Raw genomic sequence first — 11,079 nt, forward strand, 5'->3', positions numbered from 1 at the left:
CTAGAAGATAACTAAACTGAAATTTTAGCAGGAAATGACAAAAACACAGATTTATAAGAACCTGCTTTTCGATTCAGCCCTCTTCGTGAAATAGTGCCAACATGGAGTCCCGTAGCGGCTGGATCCGCTAGAAAGTATATGCTACGTCTCATCACCGGTGCCGTCCGCTACGCGGCGCGCCAGCTACTCCCCTTGACGATACCGCTGCTCGAACCGAGGACTGCAAAATTGGAAAATTGGAAACCGATTGCTATGATAATAATAATAATAATTCATGTAGAGAAAGTCCGTTAATTCCAGGAGGCTTAACCCTAAACTACGCGTCATCGACGACTGCAGGTCTACATGCGACTATAGACAAACCAGCCAGATACGTTCGTACCTCGAAGACCAATCACCTGCCACTTTTTTGCTTCTACTGTAGTTTTCAAGTTGAAAACTACACAAGGCAATGGCCTAGTTGTTATGCAAACACCGCATAAGAAACTAATAATATTTAGTTGGACCGTGATAAACTGTTTTCTTCAAAACAAAATATAATAGAAAAGTTTTCATCTGTCAATGGAAAAGCAAAGGCAGTCACATTCACAGATCATAAACATTGAGGTTAGTCTGAGGCCGAGTAAATTCGAATGGATCATTTCATAGACGTAGTTTTAATTCAACGGCGATTGTTACGGTTAATTCCCTCAAGTTCTTTACCGATGCCCTTGACCGTTGAAGAGCAACTCGATCCTTTGAAACAAGTGTTGGCGTATCTGCATCAATATACTCGGTGCCTTGATGCACGTTTGAAGTTCGCTAGATGTTGGCCAGAGGGCAGGTAAAGGCCACAGTGGAGGCACAGCTGAAGTCCTCAATGGTCTAAGAAAAACAGAAAGCTTCGAGCATTGGGGATTTTCGTGAGAAATTAATGTGAATGATTAACTGTAAAATTATCTTCAATCGGATTTGCCTGCAGTGTAGCCGTACTGAACGATAAGATAAGGTTACACCGAATTGTACGTAAAGATGAAGTAAAAAATGAGTAATCTTCAATGTGAAATAAAATTAAAAAAAAACATTAAAAAATTCAAGTGTGATAAATCAAATCAAAATCTACGTGTTCTTGCATATACAGCAAACAACAAGATTCTGCCTTGAAGCTGGTCAATACGATGTTATAGCCACACTAGTTCTCTTTACTAGCAGAACTTGTTGTACTGTTGGCCTGGCGACACGCCTGCGTTTTATAAGGTCCCAGGGTTGTTCACCACTCTAATTCCTAATAGAGGCGAGTATTCCTTTTTTTCTCGGACCACTACGGAATCAAGTATTATGGACGATGTGAAAGCCTGATATCTATGAGATGAATTTGAAGGAAAAGCACATTCTATCATCGGCGCAGGTCCTATTCCTTTACTTTTCGTTTGTAACGGCGAACGGAGAGCAGAGTAGTGCGTTTTTCGTATCACAGACTGAATGCTGAAGACTGAAAGCACGCGTCGTTTGCTTTGGCTCAAGAGACTCTTTCTAGCGCGCTGGGTGCTCTAAAGTCCTTTACGTGATACAGTCTTTACGGGGCGTGACTGTTATCAAGCAGGGACTTACCTACTTGGAAATGTCGATATGAAAGACCGCCTGGTCGTAAGACCACTACGAAAGCCGAGTCAGCATCGATGACATGCGGTCATGACGAGTACGGAATAACCACTAATTACCAAGTGATGTGATGACTTCCGTGGAAAAAAACAATGGAAAACGGTCGGATAGCGATGACAAGTCTTGCGGAACGCCCGACGTTCCAATTATCTTGGACCGTCAGTGAGGTGCCAGTATAAGGATATCTAGAATTTGATGTTAACGAGTTCAGTAACTAGGTAGCTTGACGCTTAAATTTCGAGAGTACGTAGAATGGTGATTCATATACGTATATATATATACAAATTCCATAATAACAAAACACAATGTCATTATGTCAATAACCTTAATTATCTAGTTGCGTGTCGTTGGCGGACTTGAAGCCACGATTCCTGGTTTTTCAATGAACTTCCCCTTACTTTAAATACAATTGCGTAATGATCTGCCTTTCAGCTCATTATAAGTTAAATTAAGTTTACCATAATTATTTGAGAGTGACGTTGTATCACGTTGTGGATAAAGTTTAGTTATTAACGCTGATCTGAATGCGTCTTTGTCATCCCGCAACTTATGTGCCATGTCTCTCGTAGGAAATAGTTAGGAATAGTAGTAGGAAATGTTGAGTTTCAGTCAGCTTCTATATCCTATACCTTGACTTGGGAACCCCGAGAGATTATTATTCATTGTTTTTATTATTACCTATATAAAATTTGCTTTAGGATTACATTATTATTATTATGGTTATTATTACTTTGATCCAGAAAAATGTCTACCAGTGTCAAGAAGAATCTTGCTAAAATCAATAATATTTTCAAATAAATTGTAATTATTTTTTGGGTGGCTAAAAGCCTTTGCGTTTTACTATACTATTTCAGCACGGAAGAGGGCTATAATATTAGTTAACGAAAACATTCTGATGATAGATTTCAGCTCGCATACAGTTCTATAAGAAAAAAAAAAAAAAAACTGCTAACTAGACAGGTTTTTTTCTATAATAATATTACAGCAATGAAGAAAAGCGGAGCTTAAACACATGGTGAGTTTTTCGACGTACGTCTAAGCGGGTATCTACTTTAAAGGAGTGCGGAGCGACAACGAGAATCAATAGCTGAATCAGCTGAAACAAAGCATACGGAGCCAAACGAATGTAGAGGGTTGGTGATCTTAGAAGTTATTTTTTACCAATTTCATTCAAAAATCCCCATGTTCCGTAATTATCAAACACAAATAGAATAAGCGATAGTATCTGAAAATTAAAGAAATAATACGCAACTCCTGAAAAATATTTCTTACACGCTTTATTAGTGAGCGAACGTTATTGACCCCGTTTAACTATATACGATGCAATGATATGATACCGTAAACAGTTGTGATCAGGTTGTCGAAAGTTATCCACCATGGTAGAACAACGATGTTTGATCTGTGTCGGGCATTCTCCTTTTTATTGTTTATATATTGAATTTTACGTTGTTGGAGTTTTGACAAACAAGAGTAGTGATTTGAATTACCGTACCTGATCTCGCTATCGATGCCCTACTTGTGCAAACTCACGCCATCTATTGCCCTTGTTAAACGAGTGAAAGCTGTCGACATCATACGGACTCTAATCTTCATTATAGGGGGAGGGCTGAAACGCCCGATTTTGTCTTCCCCGATCCAGACTATGGCCTGTGTCTATGAGGATGATGTGCTCCACACGATTTTTTTGCGGTTACTAGTTGAGTAAATTGCTTCTAGAGTACACCACATGCCTTTCCTTTTCTCTTAAATTCATTTCGTAAGAAGCCAATTTTTTGCTGATTTTATTCATTTTGAAGTGTTTTCATTACAATTCAATGGCGCCTGTTCGAGGAATCAAAGAGTACATCATCCTTGTTCACTTTCACTTAAAAATTGCCGTAATCGTTTTTTCCGTTTCGTGTTCGGAGGCCTAGTCATTTCCTTTGTGACCTTCAATCGTCCCATTCCTGTTTCTTAAAGTCAAGTTAATTGACAAACGGATCTTTCACTCAAGGCCTGTTTGCTTCGCGTTTTTACCAATATTTGACGCGTTTCAACATCGTTTTCGTCTTCGGGAAACTCATTCAGTTTTTATTTAGTACTAAACGATATCTTCGCCTCTAAATTCATTGTTCTGCGATCAAAACACCATCAGCTAATAGTCCTAGATAACTGAAGATTTGGCCAAATTTTATTCACTAATGATTCATAGTCATTCAAAATTTTGAAGCAGGATGGAGTTCATTAAATATAGATAGATTATTTGCTATAGTGTGATACACTAGCTAGTCTTGCGTAGAGCCTATAAGATGTATGGCATTGTTTGTTGTTCAAATAAGCATGCTACAGCCACCTGCATGATAATTCGCAAAGACAAATCACATACAGTCTTTCTTGTTCTAATCCATTCATACATATTTTCATTCTCAAGTAGCAGGTTAGCCGGTCGAGGCTCCTTCATCCGCCTCTTTTAGGCGTTGTCAGGCACAGAATACATGTTGAAACTGTCGCCGTTTTCCTTACGTTCATTTAGAATTAAAAGGCTTTTCGTTCTTTAAACGTTAGTTAAGCTAGCGACTTTTGCAGTCACAGCAGCTTTCAGTAGCCCCATAAAAATTTGTAAGCATTCAATAGAATCGCATTATTACGTGGACCAGAAAGAAATGAGAAAACTTGGTAACTGGGTAGAACTGCATATAGCTGCGGTTAGAGCTGAATCGCTGTCTGCTGATTGAACGCGCCGAAGTGGGCGATAGATGTAATTCCGGACGAAGATGTAAAAAAAAGGCGGAAGAACTACGACGACGATGGTATACGAGAAAGCCGGCGAGTTTTCTACATATGCCGACCAGTATATGCCAAAAGAGTTCCCGTGAGGGTATACAACTGTGCATAGTTACTAAGGTAACGGCTTACGACTTCGGTTAGGCTGGCACATAGAGTCTTGGGGGAGAGGGAGAGTTGTTCGTGTACGGACGCGTACACGACGAGGTTTTTGTAAGAGCAAGTTCCTGTCAAAATCCTACAGCGTACCATTTGCACCGGTCAGATTCAAGGCGGCCGAACAACTTCATTGTCGTCGATTGTTGCTATCGCTCTTGTCTTCATCATCGTCCCGGCTGGTGAATGTGATGCAAAAAACGGCTTAAAGACCCTTCAACTGCTAGCAACCCCGCTGTGAGCCAACGCTGTTTTTCGATAGAACGAGGATCTGCTGAACTCTAAACTAAGGTCGATGCGGAAAAATAGAGTGGGAGAATTGTCAGCAACTTTTTTTTTTCTCTGTAAATCTACAGGACCAATAGTAGATACCATACCACATACCGTACATAAATGGAAGATGCACAGCTAGATCTAGGACAGACAACAGGCGGACGTCGTTTGTTGTGCTGTGATAAGCACTGGTTGCCCACTTGTTTGCCTGTATGCCCTTCTGTCGGCCGTGTTGATGCCTGTGCTCCGGAAGTGTGAATGCAAATGTAAACATCGGTTCTAATATTATACTCTCTCAGGACGACCCCGCTTGCTACTGCACTTAACCCGCACCGACTAGCACTGCCATTCCCTAGCGTCACCTCATGCTCCCTTACGATCCCACTGTTCTCTTATTCGAAAGACCCAACGCGTCGGCCTGAATGGCATTGCCAAAATGAATCACAGACAAGAGCCAAATAGCCCACACACCCTTATAGAACGAACCATACAGTATTTACACTCGTTCACGCACGGCCGCTACGCCGGCAGGTCAACGTATGCTAGCCTCAGCTTAGCCAAGCACGTTAAGGGCATGGCACAAGTGGGGTGGCACATCAACCAGCAGTGCTTCAGTCGTCTATTATATTGGCTTGCCAACACGGCTTCACAAGCCCGTTGCATTGTCAGGCTAAAGTTGACAATAACGTCCACCGGTTGCTACTCTAGATGCATAGGGCGTAGTGTTGCGTATGTGTGTAACAGTGAAAGCAGAAGGGGGTTCATTTCATGTAGCCCCTTCGTATGTAATCCAAGTCAACAAGTCTGTGAGAAGCGGGTTCGAAGTAACTCGCACTAAAGAGAGGACTTTTGGATTTTTTCGTTCCGGAGGCCCCAGTTGACTCTATCAAAAACTAGCGATTATCAAACTTCTAGTGGACAAGTGCTCAAACCTTATGGTCCCTACGATTTGATCGCATTCGATAGAGCTTACGGTGCACGTTGGAAACTGAGTTTAAACGAATAGTTTTATACGCGCAACTTAGCATAAATACTAAAGTATTATATAGTAATGCTTGATTCATTTGGCTCGTCAGTTAAAAGGTTCCTATTGGAAAACAAGACTGAGTTAATATTGATGATATGACATTAAATGATATTGTAATGCTTACTTTAAGGGCCCAATTTAAATTTATATTATGGTCAAATAGTAAGCGCAGACGTTTTGACACAAATCAGCATGAGGTCTTACTCGACCCACACGTGAAATCAATGCCCAATGATGTATAAAAGAGTAGAGAAGAAACAGTTTAGTTTATACTTAAAAATGCAATACTTCGAGTATCTTGGTTGCGTAGTAATGCTAAAAGCAATTGCGACTTGCCAGTAAAGGGAGCAAGTTTTTGCCAGCGAGTTACTTGGGCACTAAAAAGTTTCAAATAGCATTATATGCGACGAAACATCTAGTGAACGCCACTGTACTTCAGTCGAAGGTCTGTAGGTACGTGTGAGCCTCATAAAAATCAAGCATTTACAACCGTAGAAACTTTAACGTAATTGCGTGTGTGGAGTTCGAAACAATTTAAGAAATTGTTTCAAGCTCCACCGCCCAGGGAGTAGGCTTTACAGGAACTCCCGACGTGAGAGCCAAGTATTTCCCGATATCTGCGTCGATATCTTTTTGCTTAGCTTCATCTTAGAGGAGAAACAACGGACTCTAGTTAAAGTAATGGATGTTTACATCCAGAGCCAGTTGCTATAAGTATTTTGTATACCCTTTGGTTATTATAACAGCGCACCTGGCATCACAAACCAATATACGAAGAAATGAGCCGGACCAATCGCGTGACCAATTCTACAGCCATTGACAATAAAAATTAGAAACCGCTAGTTCGTGCTCAGTTGACGCTAAGCATCTGGTAAGCTGGAGTCGCGCTTAACGTAATTAGTAATGCCTTGCAGGTAGGCCCTTAAATAGACCCAGTCGTGGTCTTCGTAGATCGGTGGTGTTCGCATTGATATTCTACATAGAAGTTGTGGGTTCTGTCACAAGCTACCGAACAACTCAGTACGAAGTCCAGCGAGCTAGATACGTGAAGGCAAAGCTTTCCGTTTAGCCCCAGGGAAGAAACTTGCCCCAAACACTATACACTTGAGTGGGCAGGTGTGGAAGCTTGCGTGCATAGCTCGGTCATCATATTTAAGTTCAATGTACCTTTGACCGTATCGAGGAAAAGAGTTTTTTGCCAAAGCTGAGTCATCTTGAGACATTACTAGCTAGCTTTGACTTTGAAGCAGAATACCGAGATCCCTTTCGTTGAATTTCAAAAATTAATATACAACTGATTCGGTCAACTTAGGACGCCTGATAACTCTACCCCTTCTCACCAACCCAATCAAAGAAATACTTATAAAGTGAGATGGACGTTTTCCTTTCTATCAGTTGATAAACAGATCCAAATTATACGGTTAAATTATTTTCAGTGTTTTACGAATTAAATTATGACATCAAACATTAAGAATAAACCCTAAGTGCATTTAAATGTATCGTGCTATCATAGTAGAAACGTATATAGATTATTATTAAGTATTGAAACCGCCTCCTACTGGCTAGTTTTTGTTGCAGTAGGTATAAAAGGGACACTTTAATAGACAGAAGAGATTAAGCCGTAATCGAAATAGACAGCAGCAGTAATGCAGGAATAAATTCTAGATAAGCATATATAATAATGTTAAATGAAGCCGTATTCGTGCGTATATCAGTAATTGCACAATTGCCATCTAATATCTGTCGGGTCGTGACCTTAACTTTGTTATAAGAAGTTTAACTACACTTTCAATCTTGTGCCAATCTTCCCAAAAAGCATGACTACCAATAATTCCCAATGGTAAACAATACACCTATTTCGGCTCCCGTCAGAACAACTTCTTTCTTTATAGTTTAGATAGAGCTTAAGTAAAAGCGGCGCAGAGATTTTAAGGTATCGTTTTTCGTTTTCGTTTGCCGAAAACGTAAAAACCAATGGCGTTTTCGCTGAACGTTTGGGATCCGTCAGCTATTCCCAAGCGGAACATTCTGTCGTTACGAGTAGCTCATAAAGCGGGCTTTTTCGATGTAAGGCCTCCTCTATACGTATTCGATGAAGCAATGGGCAAAGAGTGAGTTGTCTTGGCCACTACCGCGATCAAGATGTTGCATTGCCATACAGAATAGGACCTTTTTTCGTTTTATATCGAAGTTTAGAAAAGCGTATGTATGAATACGTAGCTCTACCTCACGTCTGAGTCGCCGCGGCAGTTCATCCTCATGCCGCTGAATCGGTGTGCGCTGCTTTCATATTAAAGCCAAAAAAGTACGCGTCCTGCTGAATACGCCTGCACAAACATACAAACATACGTGCATGTGGTCCGCATCATATTGCTCAAATACAAGCAAAGCGTTTTTATTTTTCTTCCGAAATTTCAAATTCAGAAAAACTGCCGAAAAAGGCGCACGCACGCAAGCACGCACGCACGCACGCAACTCATGCCCAGCCAGTGAAGATTAGTTGGACAGGTGGATTGCTCACTGTTTCTATTTAGCATAAATCGGGCTTATTTTCATTAGCGCGAAGCATTGAATCAGGCCGAGTATCGCAAGCGACTTGCCGGCTCTTGCTTAATAATAATCCATATAAACATAATCTCCCTAGCTAGGACGCTTCGATCATGTAAGTGCTTTTCATTCTATGGATTCATTGTACTATATCAGCGCTCGAAAGAAAGCGTATAAACTGTCGGTACACCCATGAGCTCTTTTACATATAACAGCAGGTTTTCGGGTTCTGATCGAACTCCCTAACGAGGCTGATTCCGTCTACGAAATAACTTTTCTTCCATGGTCGATGCAGACCGAACATTAAATGCATTTTCAAATATAACAAGTAGATGAAAATGTGCGTTAGGATTGTTTGACGCTTGCTTTGGAAGGCTCAAATTTGGTCTACCTTAAAAGCATCATAGTTAGCCTTAGTAAAGTGTTATGGTGGATTGAATTTCCCAAAAACATACGTCTAGATACAATTCGTTGATGCGGACGACCAAGCTTCTGGCCAATGACACCTACTACACAAACCCGTGTAAATGAGAAAAATTATTTAGCATATTTCTACATGGTCCACTTGAAAAAAAAGAGCGTCGATCGGCCCGAGCGCCCTAAGCCGTACATGTATTTCGGCAGTCAATTTCCCATTATTATCTTCGTGACTTGCGCGAATGTCCAGCGGCAAGCTTTACATAGTGCTTGCAGTTGGTAATCGGTTGCCCTTTTGGCTCGTTACAGCATCAATGAAGAATAGGCCTCGACCCCATAGATGACCCTTGTTTCATTCCATCTAACAGAAGCTCCCCTGTTCACTATGCATCTCTTTGGCGACGGGTGCCCATCCACGACAAAACCATGCGGTACTGCTGGCCAAAATGAATCAGCACAGGGTAGAACTGCTTTTACTGAATAGCTGATAGTGGAATACATGGCCTATTGTTGATCTCCTATTTTTTGCCAAATCTCTAGCACTGCTGTACGTGCGTGTTTTTATCTTCTACTCTGCGGCTCAATTTCGAAGCGGAATTAGTGGCTATTCATGGTGCGTCTTGACAAAGTTAGCCTAAATCAAAAATAATCTAAATATTGTATATGGATTTATACCTGTACATCAACGCATGCGACATTGTAGGTAGATCCTATTCGAGTCAAGGAAGCTTCTGCCATAGGAAATAACATTGTAAACGAATAATGGAGATACTAGGAAAAATGAAATGCGTCGCGCCTTATTCAATCACTGTAGATTTGAAGTGTACGCCTAATTAACTGTATCCGGTGACGAGTTCTCTTCTGATGCGTTCGGAAGGCAAAGCACTTAAGCCAGACACTTACCAGTAGTTTAAGTTTCGACAACTTTTAAATTGGCTAGCAATATAAATATAATATGTTTAATTAAATTCAGCTCAAGTTAGGCTTAAAGTCTCCCAGGTACGCAATGGCGTCACGGTGCCCTTTTGGGTCTTTTAGCTTCCTCGGAATGATATTCCGAAATCTAAAATGAATCAGTTACATTTTAACTGCGACATAATAGATACAAATTATATAAAATAAGCTTGCAGTATAACTTATCGTTATTATAATTCCTAGTTACGGATTCTATCCTGAGTGTCCCGCTATACAGTTGTAATGAAAATTTTTATCTCTCCCCATGTTGCGACTAATAAAGCTAAATGGGAGAACGGATATATTCTGCAGTGATTAAAGCTTCTTTATAAAACATGAATAGTGTATGTATGTGTCGCGCAAGTTTACTTCATGAACACAGCCACAAGCGGACATATACATAAAAAAATTATCAATTTACTTAGTCGAAAGCATACAACCACTGGAGCTTTCTGCTGCTCCAAGCGCGGGAAGACATCGTCTTCCCGCGCTCGGACCGGGAGTACCATCTCGTCTGTCCGTCCCTGCTGTGCCCGACTGCACTGGTTTTTTTTTGTTCTGCCTGACGCTTTTATCATCTAGAGACGGTGCGAACATCGAGACAGGGCGGAGTCTCTCCGACATGAATATCAGATAACGCCAATCCAGCAGCTGCAACGACAGGCCAGCAGGTCTACTGACAACTGGCAGCGGGTGCGAAAGGCCTACATTAGGTTGGCTGTTAACGGAGGTGGAGTTAAATAGGGGCTACAGCTTCAGCAAGAAAGACATACAACTGGCTGGCTCGCTTTTGGAGTCGAAAATGGCACAGGGATGAAGGACTTTAGGGAGCACACGTGCGTTTTCGTCATTATTTTCAAAGCACTAGTATTGAAGGTATACAAATTTAAACCCGTGCAGCTAAATGGAACCGTCATGTTGGACCGTCTACCCCGATGTTTAGTAAAGAATATTGTTCTGTACTAGCGTTTCATTTTTTACTCAAACCTGTGGGAGGTAGATTCACCCGCATGCACTGAAACATCGGAGTTTACTACTGCTATTCTCATATTCGCATCTGTTCACGACGGAGTCGCTGTCACTTTCCAAAACATATACATATGCATCTTAACCTTAACCCGACTGGAAATCGCAAATAATAAAAAGCGCTGAAAAAATAAGCCAACAGTATATCCAGTCCTTGATATTAGAAATTTTGTTTTTTTCTCGGTTTCCCATATTTGGATTTTGTTGTTTCAGTGTTACATGGCTCTTGGCAACCAGCAGCTCCGGGGAATTTTTCACAAATTGCTACAGTAGCT

The sequence above is a fragment of the Varroa jacobsoni genome, unplaced genomic scaffold (assembly GCF_002532875.2).
Source record: "Varroa jacobsoni isolate VJ856 unplaced genomic scaffold, vjacob_1.0 scaffold_423, whole genome shotgun sequence".
In the NCBI taxonomy this organism is placed as follows: domain Eukaryota; kingdom Metazoa; phylum Arthropoda; class Arachnida; order Mesostigmata; family Varroidae; genus Varroa; species Varroa jacobsoni.